Source organism: Cervus canadensis, chromosome 19 (genome assembly GCF_019320065.1).
Source record: "Cervus canadensis isolate Bull #8, Minnesota chromosome 19, ASM1932006v1, whole genome shotgun sequence".
Classification (NCBI taxonomy): domain Eukaryota; kingdom Metazoa; phylum Chordata; class Mammalia; order Artiodactyla; family Cervidae; genus Cervus; species Cervus canadensis.
In genome coordinates, this window is record NC_057404.1 from 53,719,868 (window position 1) to 53,735,813 (window position 15,946).

The following is a 15,946-nucleotide window of genomic DNA, read 5'->3' on the forward strand; positions in this document are numbered from 1 at the left end:
CAATCTTTCCCAGTACCAGCGTCTTTTCAAATGAGTCAGTTCTTCACATCAGGTGGCCAAAATATTGGAGTGTCAGCTTCAACATCAGTCCTTCCAATGAACACCCAGGACTGATTTCCTTTAGGATGGACTGCTGGATCTCCTTGCAGTCCAAGGGACTCTCAAGAGTCTTCTCCAACACCACAGTTCAAAAGCATCAATTCTTCAGTGCTCAGCTTTCTTTATAGTCCAACTCTCACATCAAAACATAACTACTGGAAAAACCACACCTTTGACTAGATGGACCTTTGACAAAGTAACGTCTCTGCTTTTATATATATATATATACATATATATATATATAAACAAGACCACTCAGATGGTGTTCCCTCCCTCTTACTCTTCCAAAGGAAGAGAAGAACGATCATCAATGGCCAATGGCAGCTGCAGAAGCAACACCAAGGACCGGTTTAACACTCAGGAGAGAACACTGCGTCTCTTCCTGGTGGTTTCAGGTGCTCTACACGATCAGAGAAACTTCTCTAGTAACAAACTATAGAAATGACCCCTGAAAGTATAGTCTTGACCTCTGCTTTTTAATATGCTCTCTAGGTTGGTCATAACTTACCTTCCAAGGAGTAGCGTCTTTTAATTTCATGACTACGATCACCATCTGCAGTGATTTTGGAGCCCCCAAAAATAAAAGTCAGCCACTGTTTCCACTGTTTCCCCATCTATTTGCCATGAAGTGATGGGACCGGATGCCATGATCTTAGTTTTCTGAATGTCAAGCTTTAAGCCAACTTTTTCACTCTCCTCTTTCACTTTCATCAAGAGGCTCTTTAGTTCTTCTTCACTTTCTGCCATAAGGGTGGTATCATCTGCATATCTGAGTTTACTGATATTTCTCCCAGCAATCTTGATTCCAGCTTGTGCTTCATCCAGCCCAGAGTTTTTCATGATGTACTCTGCATGTAAGTTAAATAAGCAGGGTGACAATATACAGCCTTGACATACTCCTTTTCCTATTTGGAACCAGTCTGTTGTTCCATGTCCAGTTCTAACTATCGCTTCCTGACCTGCATACAGGTTTCTCAAGAGGCAGGTCAGGTGGTCTGGTATTCCCATGTCTTTCAGAATTTGCCACAGTTTATTGTTATCCACACGGTCAAAGCTTTGGCATAGTCAATAAAGCAGAAATAGATGTTTTTCTGGAACTCTCTTGCTTTTTTGTTGATCCAGTGAATGTTGGCAATTTGATCTCTGGTTCTTCTGCCTTTTCTAAAACCAGCTTGAACATCTGGAAGTGCATGGTTCATATATTGCTGAAACCTGGCTTGGAGAATTTTGAGCATTACTTTACTAATGTGTGAGATGAGTGCAATTCTGCAGTAGTTTGAGCATTCTTTGGCATTGCCTTTCTTAGGGATTGGAATGCAAACTGACCTTTTCCAGTCCTGTGGCCACTGCTGAGTTTTCCAAATTTGCTGACATTGAGTGCAGCACTTTCACAGCATCCTCTTTCAGGATTTGAAATCGCTCAACTGGAATTCCGTGACCTCCACTAGCTTTGTTCATAGTAATACTTCCTAAGGCCCATTTGACTTCACATTTCAGAATGTCTGGATCTAGGTGAGTGATCACAACCATCATGATTATCTGGGTCGTGAAGATCTTTTGTACAGTAATGTGTGTTTTTGCCACCTCTTCTTAATATCTTCTGCTTCTGTTAGGTCCATACCATTTCTGTCCTTTATTGAGCCCATCTTTGCATGAAATGTTCCCTTGGTATCTCTAATTTTCTTGAAGAGCTCTCTAGTCTTTCCTATTCTATTGTTTTCCTCTATTTATTTGCATTGATCGCTGAGGAAGGCTTTCTTATCTCTCCTTGCTAAAGGGAGAAATTATTGAGATAAATAAAAAGTCCTCTAGGGTGACTTTGTTTATGCTGAATTCTAACATAGACAAGACAAAGTATTTTCCGTGCCTTACCTACATTCTTTCTGTCCTAAAAAAGACAGACTTGGTTCCATCAAATTTTCTTAGCATACTAGTGCCAATCTATTGAAATCTTGATCTTTATTATTGGATATACTTTTAGTGCTGGAAAGAAATGTAATAAGTGTAGTCCTTATAGGCTATTTTAATGTGTCTAATGGATATACATTAATTAATAAACCTCAGATAATTGTGTTTCTGATTTATTCACATTAATTGAAATGAAGTTTTAAAAATTATCATTAAATATTAGTATATTTTGCTCCTAGAATATAATTTTCCCTTAATATTCCCAAGGGATTGGTTCCAGGACCTATATTCGCAGATGCTCAAATTCCTTATGTAGAATGGTGTGATATTTGCCTATAATCTACTATATCTCTGAGTACTTTAAATCATCACTAGGTTTCTTAGAAAGTACAATGTAAATGCTATATAAATACTCTCCTTGGCAAGTTTTCCTTTATGAGACTTTCTGGAATGTTCTTTATTTTCTAACATTTTTCTATCTGAAGTTGGTTGAATCCAAGGATGTGGAAACCTAGGATAAGTAGGGTAGACTATACTTTTTTACAACTGTTATTTTTAGCAGCTGATCCAAATAAGTCTAGCAAAAATTATTCAAATTCCAAATCAAATGTTACCTCTAAGTGACTTGCTTGGTGATGATAATAGTACCACATATGTGTTTTCAAATTTCTATGAATTTAGTGTGCTTAGAAAATAACAGAACTTCTTGTACTTATAGTATTTCATACAAGATCAGAAATGCAAAAACTATTATAAAGTACATTTATTTGTCTGTGCTTAAGGTTTTGTATTGTTTTCAGAAATAAGTTTCTAGGCTTTCCTTGAGGCATTTACAAAATGTTTTAATCCCTACTGATACCAAGGAAAGTTATATCCCCTAAGGTTAAACTAAGGAAACTGAATGACTCACCATCTGTAAGAAATAGACGTTAAATTTACTTCAGTTATCTTACATGCTTGCATGCTTGGTTTTGATCCCTGCCATATAGTGTAAAACACACATACACACTCACACATGCATTAGAGCTGTAAAGAGTTGGAATCTCATGTTTCTACAAAAATTTGTTCAAGTTTTTCCTACTATATCTGTGTAAGGAATTTTACATTGACAAAAGGCCTTTCAAAATTAAGCAAATTAAGAATAAATATGGGAATTATAATTCATCTCCTGTAGTCACAATTTCTGAGAATTACTAGGTTTTTATTCTATTCTACTCTATACTACTGAACATTTTTTAAGTAAGGAATTTAAAAAACATTTTGAGGGCACTGTATGATCTTTGTTATTCAATATTTAAAATTGTTGGAGTCACTTAAGTGAAAGACCTGACTTGTTACTGCCACAAAACTCCCTTTTAGCTATTCACCCTTATCCCCATGATGAATATGACACTTCTATACATTTAATATAACATTTTCCTTTGCCTAAGCATTACATGATATTTGTTAAAAGAAAAGCTCTTAAAGAACCATGGAGACCTCTGGCCAACATAAAAACTTAGCAGAAGGTCACAGACTCCTTGATAGCCTGGGGACAGACTCATTGATCAATGCTGACAGAATTCAAAATTCAGTCAGTATCTTAAATGTTAAAGGACAGATGGTCAGCCTCAAGCACTGGGTATCAGTACACAGGAAAGACATCGCAAGAATCATAAAATTCTAGAGCTACATTCTATAAAAATGTAAACTGTCAGTGAAAATAGAAAATATTTCTTTCCATTGGTATATAGTACAAATAATTATTAGAAGTAACAAATACTAAAATGATGTATTTTAATACTCTCTCAACATATCCTCCGTCATATAGGGAAATGATATTTAAATTAAACATTCACTACTATTTTAGATGCTATTAAATATCACAGAACTGTCTTTTTATTTATTTTTTTGAATTTTTGTTAAGTATTCACTCAGTCTTTATTGTCTTAAAGGCACTGTAACGTATTTTAAGTGGTAGACAAAGTACACCCTCCCCCTCCCTTCATGGAACTCCATTATAATATAGAGATTCATAAATTACTGCAAACCGGCTTGAGTGTGATAGGAGTAGGAAAAAATGGGCTCAACAAATGTATTATTGCTTTGATTTTATAAAACTGGTAACAAGAACATGACTTTGCTAGATTTTTTTGGTTACAATCTGTATAGATTACAGCACTAATTTTTGAGAAAAAAGCAGTCTACATAGGTGAAAGTGGATATTAGGTATCCTATGACCTTATAAGACATCCAGGTATATACACCAAGTAATTAATTAGGTAGCACACAACTCAGAGGGCCTTCCCAGGTGGCGCTAGTGGTAAAAACCTGCCACCCAAAGCAAGAGACATAAGAGGCAAGGGTTCAGTCCCTGGGTCGGGAAGATATCCTGGAGGAGGGCATAACAACACACTCCAACATTCTTTCCTGGAGAATCCCATGGACAGAGGAGCCTGGTGGTCTACAGTCCATGGGGTCACAAACGGTCAGACGAGAGTAAAGTGACTTAGCACGTACACAAGCATATGTTTCTTATTACTCTAAAGATAACTGTACTGGAAATATTTTGTGTAAATATTTTGTATCAATGTTAAAGATGCAGCCTCCCCCAAATGAATGTATATCCATCTGAAATCTTAAGCAGCAATGAATGCTTCCAGAGTAAAGCTGTGAATGGAAGTAAAATAGTCTGGGGTTTTATTTTGACTATACCATTTGCTAACTATACAACTTTGGAATATTAATTTAACCATTGAGACTCTGTTTTATTGTATGTGAAAAAGGGTTAGTGATACATGTTTCTTTAAGTTCAGCTCCCATTTGAGCTTTAATAGACTGTCAAGTCAATGGTTGTTGAATATTATCAGCATTGCTTATTCTTTAATTTTTAAGGCATTCATTCATTTGAAAAATATTTTCTGAAACACTACTTCTATGCAGAAATTATTCTATACATTTTGGACACATTAATAAACAGACAAAAATCTCTGCCTTCCATCAGCTTATATACTAGTGACTGCCAGACCAAAATATAAAAGTTAAACACATTGAGTCTGAAAGAAAAAGTACAAAGTTTATATGCTCATAAACTTTATTCTATTTGATTGTGCAGAATTATATTTCTTTAATAATCAAATTGAAGAATCAGCCCAATAGATTTAAAAATGAAGGTTAATTGCAATCATTTACTAATGTATTTATATTTATTAAATTAAAATGTTGAATATTAAAGTTTGATTATTAAATTTTATTTATTAAATTATTCATTTAGAATATTATGGATGATCCTTTGGTTTCTTTTTTTTAACTTTTGATTCTTAGCTTTCCAACTTTCTTTTAGTACTAGATAAGTGATGAACGAGTTGAGTAATTCCAAGAACAACTATTTTTTTTTACAGTATTTTTGGCAATCTATATTGAGGGCTATTACATTTTCCTAACCATTGATATTTTTCCTCAAACTTACTATCTCTTCACCTGAAAGGAAACTTCAGTTCAGTCTTTCAGTCACATCTGAATCTTTGTGACCCCATGGACTGCAGCACGCCAGGCTTCCCTGTCCATCACCAGCTCCCAGAGCTTGCTCAAACTCATGTCCATCAACTCAGTTATGACATCCAACTATCTCATCCTCTGTAATCCCCTTCTCTTCCTGCCTTCAATCATTCCCAGAATCAGGATTGTTTCCAATGAGTCAGTTCTTCATATCAGGTGGCCAGAGTATTGGAGTTTCAGCTTTGTCATCAGTCCTTTCAATGAATACTCAGGACTGATGTCCTTTAGGATTGACTGGTTTGATCTCCTGCAGTCCAAGGACCTATCAAGAGTCTTCTTCAACACCACAGTTCAAAAGCATCAATTCTTTGGCACTCAGCCTTCTTTATAGTCCAACTCTTAAATCCATACACAACTACTGGAAAAACCATAGCTTTGACTAGACGGACCTTTGTTGGCAAAGTAATGTCTCTGTGTCTTAATATGCTGTCTAGGTAGGTCATAGGTTTTCTTCCAAGGAGCAAGCTTATTTTAATTTCATGGCTGCAGTCACCATCTGCAGTGATTTAGGAGCCCCTAAAAATAAAGTCTCTCACTGTTTCCATTGTTTCCCCATCTATTTGCCATGAAGTGATGGGGCCAGATGCCATGATCTTAGTTTTCTGAATGTCAAGTTTCAAGTCAGCTTTTTCACTCTCCTCTTTCACTTTCATCAAGAGGCTCTTTAGCTCTTCTTTGCTTTCAGCAATAAGGGTGGTCTTATCTGCATATCTGAGATTATTGTTATTTCTCCAGGAAATCTTGATTTCAGCTTAAGCTTCTTCCAGCCTGGTATTTGGCATGATTTACTCTGTATATGAGTTAAATAAGCAGGGGGACAATATAAAGCCTTGATGTACTCCTTTTCCAATGTGGAACCAGTCTGTTGTTCTATGTCCATTTCTAACTGGTATTTCTTGACCTGCATACAAATTTCTCAGGAGGCAGGTAAGGTGGTCTGGTATTTCCATCTCTTGAAGAATTTTCCACAGTTTGATGTGATCCACACAGTCAAAGTTTTGGCATAGTCAATGATGCAGGCATAGATGTTTTTCTGGAACTCTCCTGCTTTTTCTATGATTCGACAGATGATGGCAATTTGATCTCTGGTTCCTCTGCCTTTTCTAAATCCAGATTGAACATCTGGAAGTTTACAATTTACATATTTTTGAAGTCTGGCTTGGAGAATTTTGAACATTACTTTGCTGGCATGTGAGATGAGTGCAATTGTGTGGTAGTTTGAACATTCTTCAGCATTGCCACTGTTCTATATTGGAATGAAAACTGACTTTTTCCAGTCCTGTTGACACTGCTGAGTTTTCCAAATTTTCTGGCATATTGAGTGTAGCACTTTCACAGCATCATCTTTTAGGATTTAAAATAGTTCAACATGAATTCCATTGCCTCCGCTAGCTTTATTCGTAGTGATGCGTCCTAAGACCCACTTGACCACATTCCAGGATGTCTGGCTCTAGGTGAGTGATTGTACCATCATCGTATCTGGGTCATGAAGATCTTTTTTGTGTAGTTCTTCTGTGTATTCTTGCCACCTCTTCTTAATATCTTCTGCTTCTGTTAGGTCCATGCCATTTCTGTCCTTTATTGTGCCCAGCTTTGCATGAAATGTTACCTTGGTATCTCTAATTTTCTTGAAGAGATCTCTAGTATTTTGTATTCTAATGTTTTCCTTTATTTCTTTGCATTGATCACTCAGGAAGCCTTTCTTATCTTTCCTTGCTATTCTTTGGAACTCTGAATTCAAATGGGTCTATCTTTTCTTTTCACCTTTGCCTTTAGCTTCTCTTCTTTTCTCAGCTATGTAAGCCTCCTCAGACAATCATTTTGCCTTTTTGCATTTCTTTTTCTTGGGGATGGTCTTGAACACTACTTCCTGTACAATGTCATGAACCTCTGTCCATAGTTCTTCAGGCACACTGTCAGATCTAATCCCTTGAATCTATTTGTTATTTCCACTGTATAATCATAACGTATTTGATTTAGGTCATAGCTGAGTTGTCTGGTGGTTTTCCTTACTTTCTTTAAGTCTGAATTTGGTAAGAAGTTCACGATCTGAGACACACTCAGCTTCCAGTCTTGTTTTCACTTACTGTATAGAGCTTCTCCATTTGTGGCTGCAAGGAATATAATCAATCTGATTTCATTATTGACTCTCTGGTGATGTCCATGTGTAGAGTCTTCTCTTGTGTTGTTGGAAGAGGGTGTTTGCTATGACCAGTGCATTCTCTTGGCAAAACTCTGTTTGCCTTTGCACTACTTCATTTTGTACTCCAAGGCCAAATTTGCCTATTACTTTAGGTATTTCTTGACTACCTACTTTTGCATTCCAGTCCCCTACAATGAAAAGGACATCTTATTTTAGGTATTAGTTCTAGAAGGTCTTGTAGGTCTTCATAGAACTGTTCAGCTTTAGCTTCTTCAGCATTACTGGTCAGGGCATAGACTTGGATTACTTTGATATTGAATGGTTTGTCTTAGAAATGAACAGAAATCATTCTGTCACTTTTGAGATTGCACCCAAGTACTGCATTTCAGATGCTTTTGTTGACTATGAGAGCTACCTCATTTCTTCTAAGGAGTTCTTGTCCACAGTAGTAGATATAATGATCATCTGAGTTAAATTCGCCCATTCCAGTCCGTTTTAGTTCACTGATTCCTAAATTTTGATGTTCATTCTTGCAATCTCCTGTTTGACCACTTCCAATTTACCTTGATTCATGGACCTAACATTCCAGGTTCCTATGCAATTTCTTTACAGCATCGGGCTTTACTTCCATCACCAGTCACATCCACAACTGGGCATTGTTTTTGCTTTGGCTTCATCTCTTCATTCTTTCAAGAGAAAGAAATGGCAACCCACTCCAGTATTCTTGCCTAGAGAATCCCGTGGACAAAGGAGCCTGGTGGGCTGCTCTCCATGGGGTCTCACAGAGTTGGACACAACTGAAGTGACTTGGCATGTATGAATGCATTGGAGAAGGAAATGGCAACCCACTCCAGTATTCTTGCCTGGGGAATCCCAGGGACAGAGGAGCCTGGTGGGCTGCCGTCTACAGGGTCACACAGAGTTAAACACGACTGAAGTGACTTAGCAGCAGCAGCAGCTTCATTCTTTCTGGAGTTATTTCTCCACTTTTCTCCAGTAGTATATGGGAAAGAAAAAGGAGCAAGTAATTAAGTATTTTAAGCCCGTACTATCTGTCTAAGGATTTAATGCTTTGTAATGCCTATTATGCAAAGATGATAAAGACTACATTGGTAATTGGCAGCAAACTATTGATCTCTGGTTGATCTGATAACATTGTTTATTAACTTTATTACATAAAGTTGAAAATGGACAAGTTATTAAAGAAAAGGCCGCACCTTTTCTGCATATCTCAGTCACAAAATAAAAGGAAGTTTATGCAAAAATGATTGCTATGTTTCTAGGAGTAACTAAGATTTATATGGATTTAAAACTAGCTTTGAGTTTCCCTGGTGGCTCAGTGGTAACAAACACACATGTCAATGCTGGAAATGCAAGAGATATGGGTTCAGTCGCTGGGTTGGGAAGATACCTTACAGAAGGAAATGTCAACCCACTCCAGTATTCTTGCCTGGGAAATCCTCTGGACAGGGGAACCTGGCATCTCAAAGAGTCAGACAGGACTGAGCAACTAAACACAGACCAGTACCTGAAGTACATGATGATAAAGTTAAATACCATACTGAGTACTTTGATTGTATGATCATTAGATATCTGTGGGCTGACTGTGTGAGAGTGATTAAGCTATAACTTACCGTGAAATAGTCAAGGTATGACTAATTCAGATGTGAATGATTTCTGCTTGTATTTTCTAATATTATCCAGGGCAGAATATGGAACGGGTAGCTGTTTCCTTCTCCAGGGGTTCTTCCCAACCCAGGGCTCGAATCCAGTTCTCCTGCATTGCAGGTGGATTCTTTACCAGCTGAGCCACCAGAGAAGCCCGTATTTTCCAATACATGCTGCTAAAGTGGGATATTGGCCAATAACTTTCACAAAACTTTTCATTGATTTTTTTGTCCACGTACCCAGGGACTCAAACTCTTAAACATTTCTGAGCATCAGCCTCATCAATCATTTTGACAGCTACTGGGCTGGATCAGAGACCCATAAAAAGTCACATTAAGGATGAAAAAACAACTCAGTAGAAAACCGTTGGAAATGAAAATTTTGATCATTCTAACATAGTTTACCTATTTGAATTTTCATGCTTCAACAGAAAAGAGAGAATGAAATCAGCAAGTACAATGGTGAGTAAAAAGTGAGCATCTAATTTTACTGATTTGTGTGTTCTTTCTCAAATATGTTTTGAGAAAAAAAAATTTATTCATTACTTGGACACTTGGATTCATTATTTGGATGTATAATACATATTTCAGTTTCTTACTTGAGTTCTTCTAAATAAATAATTGATAAACAATTCCTTCAAAACACTTTCAGTTTTTTTCTAATGAAATTTCTTATTAAAGGTTACATGCTTCATAGCCACATTTTTATAAGTAACTTTAACTTAATAAAATGTAGGGAAACATTTTTTAAGTTGACTTGCTTTGGAAAAACACACTTTTTTCCCCTAAAATAAATCTGTGAAATGTGAATAATTGTATGTTTGAAAAGTTTGTCTTTTCTGACTGAAATACAATCTAGACTGTCTATGAAATGTTACCAAAATATTTCCTGAGCAAAAGTTAACTAGTAAACTAAATTTAACTTTAAATTCAATCATGTAGAAGATATATTTATTTGTGCTAGAAGCAAAAGAAAAAAACCTGTTTTTCCTAGAATTTTTAGAATTTTTTTTTTTTTTTAATTTTGTTTTATTCCAAATGAAGGAAATTTTAGTCCATTCCATTCTCCACTGTTGTTTTTTGTTGTTTTAGTCACTAAGTCATGCCCAGGGATTGAACCTGCATCTCCTGCATTGGCAGGTAGATTTACCACTGTGCAGGTAAAGCCACTGGTATTGCCTTTAAATAAATATTTGTGACAAAACAATATATTTAACTACATTTCTCTAATAATTGTCTTTCAAATCATCTAAATTTATTTTTTGACAAGTATCATTAGCTGTGGGGCTTCCCTGGTAGCTAAGACTGTAAAGAATCTGCCTGCAATGTGGGTTTGATCTCTGGGTAGGAAAGATCCCTTAGGGAAGGAAATGGCAACCCACTCCAATATTCTTGCCTTGATAATTCCTTGGACAGAGGAGCCTGGAGGGCTGCAGTCTGTGGGGTCACAAAGAGTCAGACATGACTGAATGACTAACACTTTTCACTTTCACTATCATTAGCTGTGAACAATTGTCCTAGAAGTGAATCTATCTAAAGTATCTGAAACAGTTATTTAGAGATCAGTTTATGATGATGAAACTTAGATATTGAATTTAGATATTTAATTTTCAACTTGACCGAATTATTTCAGACCAAGATCTAGCTGAAGAGTATTTTCAATGCACAAAGACCTTTTTTGAGGGGTGAGGGAGGTGGAAACTGATTTTTTATGTTTCTGCTATATAACTTTAATCAGATTTGCAAATAGTGTTGCTTTAAAAAGCCCATGAAAGATTTTTAAACAATGTATTTTAACAAGAAAATCTGTTAAGTATTGTTAGAGTGAGGCAACAGGTCAAGGTTTTAAAAGGTATAATTTTAATATGTGCTACTTATAATCAAATTGTAGGAAGTAAGGCAAAATATACATTTAATATTTGTAGGTGAAGAGCAAATACCATTTTTTTAGTGTTTATTTTAATTAAAGTTTTCTTGATAGCTTCCTGAAAGGATGCAATTTTCACTTCTTTGTATGAGAATCACAATCTCCTTAGCTTCTAGGTTTACAATCATTGCTTGAGGGCTTTATCTATTAATAGAGTCACTCTCATTGTCTTCCTAATCTTTGACTCTGCCACAAGTATTGATCTGAAAATGGATTGCCCCAGGAAAATGGCACCATAAATTGCTTAGTATTCTTAAAACAATTAGAGAATCTTTTGCTCTTGTACAAATGGGTACTTGAGTCTGTCAGCTAGATCAGATAAAGTTGTATAACCAAGGATTGATTGGACTCCTCAGAAATGTCCTCCACATGTCTGTTTTCCACTTCTCACAATAAACATATTTAATGCATTCTATTTTATTTCTATTTTTTTTCTAATAAATCTTCATTTTGGGTAATATGTAATCAAGAATGATATTAAATCATTGACACTGCTTGACACACTGCAATTATAAAATGTAAAAAATAATCAAAAGTTCAACTTGAATACAGTAAGTGTACCAACTTTTTGTACAAAATGGGTGAACTATTATAAAACCCTGTTCATACATAGATTCTTACCTCTATACCAAAATATAGCAATATTTATTATTCTTAATTAGAAGCATAGGTATTTAAGTAAACATTATGTAATAACAAAGCACTGGTATATACCTCAATGTTGAAGTAACTCAAATATTAATAAATTCATTGTCACTGACTTTGTAAGTTCCAGCCCTTATAATCATTTCTTACTTATCTGGCCATGTATTAAAATACTTGATAATATGAACAGAAAAACAATCTCATTCATATACATGATTTAAAAATTTTAATAGTGGTGTAATTTTTCCAAAGTAGTTAGTATCTATTAGTCCCATGCTCCTGTCCCTTCCTTCCTCCTGCTCCTCTTTGGTAACCATATGTTTGTTTTCTGTCTGTGGGTCTATTTCTGTTGTATATACACATTTGTATTATTTTTTATATTCTAATTACAAGTGATATCATGTAGTATTTGCCTTTCTCTTTCTGAATTACTCCCCTAAGCATAATGTTCTCTAGGTCCATTCATATTACTGCAAATGGAAATAATTCATCATTTTTAATGACTGAGTAATATTCTATTGTATATGGCATATGTGTGTATATATTATATTGTTTATGTATATTATATATACAGTGGAATGGAAATTATATATATGCATACTCTACACATATGTATGTATAGTATGTAATATTATATATAATATATATACAATGGAATGGCAATTATATATTATATGTATATATATGTATATTATACATACATATATATGCCACATTTTCTTAAGCCATTGTCTGTTGATGGGTGCTTGGGTTGCTTCCATGTCTTGGCTGTTGTAAATATTCTGCTGTGAACATTGGGATGCATGTATCCTTTCAAATTAGAGCTTTCAAAGATCAAATTTTTCTGATTTTAAGAATATTTCTTTCATATCAAGTTTCCTAATAATTCATTAAGTATATAAAAACATAAAAATTAAATACATGTGTGAGGCAGGAAACATTACTTTTTTTTTTTTTTTTTTTTTTTGCATGAGGATAGATTTGTAGTAAGAATCACAACCACCTAGTAATTCATGAAAGAAATAGAAGTTGTTAATATCGGGGGAGTGTGTAATTTCCTCGGTTCTGTCTCGTTACAACAAAAATTTGAGGCAACGGAGCAGCGTTACAGCCTTTGGACAGACCAGTGTCACAGCTCTGAGAAGGACCAGTGTTACAGTTCCGTGTTACAGCTCAGTTTTATTTAGATAATAAAGGAAAATACATCCTCGAGGTGTGAGGGCATGCCGACCCAAAAAATGTGAAAAGAAGAGAGGGGGAGAGAGAGACACCTGCAGCCCTTTGACTCCTCTTTTTATATGATTTTTCTCCTCCCCCTGGGCCTGCCCTGTGTAAATTGGGCTAGCCAGGGGTGCTGTGTTTTATACCTGAGGTCCTCGGACCTTTGTTTGTTCTATTTTTGTGAGTTTTACCCTTATTGTCTTTTAACTTCTGCCATTCTGGACTCCTTTTTCCTATTCTAACTACCTAAAATTTGGGAATAGGGGCATCAAGGTGTTTTTGGCTACTTCCTGCTGAATTGGGAGGGTGAGGGGCATTGAGCCTTCCCCTCTTGCTAGTCTCAGGCCTCAGAGTCCTTATACTGGTGTCCACCTAAGGGTAAGTGATATTTTCTGTGGTAACCTATAGTTTACATATCCTTGTTGAACTGGCATTGCATGTTGTAGCTTGTTGACCTGGGCAGAGACAAAACAGGATAGCCAATTGATAACACATGGAGCAATCATAGGCTGCTTCAATATGCTATAACAAGGACTAGTTTGGGGTATTAGCCAATACCAAATTTCCATCACCAGGATGTCTCAAGTCCTTCCTTTTTCAGGGATCAGAAGGTCTATCTCCTGTCTGTTTTGGAGTACAACTCCTGCCAAGCTGTGTTGGCTCTTTAGAGCTGTCCTGAGAAATCTTATCCCCAGAAACTTAATTTTGGGGTTGTTTATTAGAATGGCACTCATTTGTAGTTCTGAATAGGTATCTGAGATCTCCCAGGGGCTCACAGGTGTATTGAGTGTCCTCTTCGTTTTCTTCCACAGCTTAACTCATGAGTAGTGAAGCCAAGAGTCATGTCCTGGCACCTTTACCACTGTGGGAGTAGAAAGTATTACAGGGTAGGGCCCCTTCCATGTGGGCTGGAGTTGAGCCTTTGGGAGCCCATCTTTCCAGACTTTAATTAGGACTTGAGTCCCTGGAGCATATGGTGGTGACTCCTTAGAATCTTTTGGGTCCTGGGTCATACCCCACGGCATATATCCTGTTGGAATTGCCCAATGGCCATGGTATAAGGGTGGAGGGTCTGCACCTCTGGATCTAGGAAGAGGTCATTGACATAAACAAAAGGTCTACCATATAGCACCTCATAAGGACTAAGACCAACCTGTTCCTTAGAGGTAGTATGGGTGCAGAGGAGAGCTATTGGTAAAGCCTCCTTCCATCCCAGGAAGGTCTCTCCTAGGTCATCCTTTTTATCACTGATTTTAAGAATTGGTTGGCTCTTTCTATGTTTTCTGAAGACTGAGGCTTCCAGGCACAATGGAGATAATAAGTAATGCCTGATGCTCTAGAGACCCCTTGGGTGACCTTAGAAGTAACTGATGTTCCATTGTCACTTTGTAATGACCTGGACAGACTAAATCTCGGAATGATTTCATGGAGCGGTTTTTTTGTTTTGTTTTTCTTTAAACACCTCCTCAGCCTTCTCAGTCTGGATGGGAAAGTCTTCAATCCATCCTGTGAATGTATCTATCATGACTAATAGGTATTTATACCCTTGAGAAACTGGTATCTGGGTGAAGTCCATCTGCCAGTCCTCTCCTGGGTAGGCCCCACGTCTTTGGATGGGCTGGGCCAGCTGGGGTCTTCGAGCTCCTTGGGGGTTGTTTAATTGGCAAGTGGGACAAGGGGAGACCACTTGCCTTATAGTTGTTTGGAGACCTGTTCCTCTGAAGGAACTTTCTAGTAATCTTTGGAGGGCCTTGTCCCCTAAATGAGTGGTGGCATGTAAGGAGTTAACCAACGTCCATTGGAGGTTCCCAGGCAGAAAAAGGAGTCTCTCCTTTTGGAACCACCCCATATGATCTTCTCAAAAGCTCTCACTGTTAGCTTTAAGAGTCTCACCTTCAGTATATGAAGGAGTTTCTGGCAAATTAGTCTGTGGAACTAAGGTGGCAATCCCTGTTAGGTCATGGTTCTGTAATGCTGCTCTCTTAGCTGCCTGATCGGCTGCTTGGGTCCCTCGTGCCACTTCCATGCTCCCTTTTTGGTGTCCTTTACAGTGGAAGACTGAAACCTCAATGGGCTGATGAACTGACTCCAAGAGCCTAAGAATTTGATCATCATATTTGATTGGGGACCCTTGTGTGGTCAAGTGGCCCCTTTCTTTCCAAATAGCAGTATCAGAAAGGCATACTTGGAGTCAGTGTCAATAGCTGCTCTTTTTCGTTTCCCCAGCTCTAAAGCTCAAGTCAGGGCTATGAGTTCAGCTAACTGACTTGAAGTACCTGGTGGCAAAGGTTTAGCCTCTATGGTCTCAAAGTTGGAGACTACAGCATATATGTCTCTTCTTTTTCCATCCAAGACAAAGCTGCTTCCACCTATGTACCAGATTTCCTCAGGATTGGTCAGAGGATCTTCTGACAATCCCTCTCGGGGTTTTGTCCAGTGGTCCAAGGTTTCTAGGCAAGAGTGAAAGGGGAGAGAGACCTTGGGGATAGGCAAGAGAGTAGCTGGGTCAAGAACCTCACAAGGGGATATAGTCAGTCCTGGATTTTCCATCAGCACTGCTTGATATCTGAGGATTCTTCGATCAGACATCCATAAATGGCTTCTCCCATTTAGGAGTTCTTTCACTTGGTGGCTGTTAAAATAGTTAGTCTGCCCCCAAAAGAAAGTTTTAAAGCATCTTCTATCAGGATTGAAATAGCTGCAAGTTTTCAAAGGCAGGGAGAGATTTCTTCCCAAGGGAGGAGGACAGTCAGGGACCACTAGAAACTGGTGGGAAAATATTTGTCCATCCCAGCAACA

At 37.2% G+C, this 15,946-nt stretch overlaps 1 non-coding gene across 1 annotated transcript; it reads right to left on the reverse strand.

Moving 5' to 3' along the window:
* Positions 1–349: 349 nt before the first annotated feature.
* Positions 350–563, reverse strand: LOC122422429. The gene has a single exon (XR_006263828.1). It is a non-coding gene; the product is annotated as a small nucleolar RNA U3 (small nucleolar RNA).
* Between the last annotated feature and the right edge of the window lie 15,383 nt (positions 564–15,946).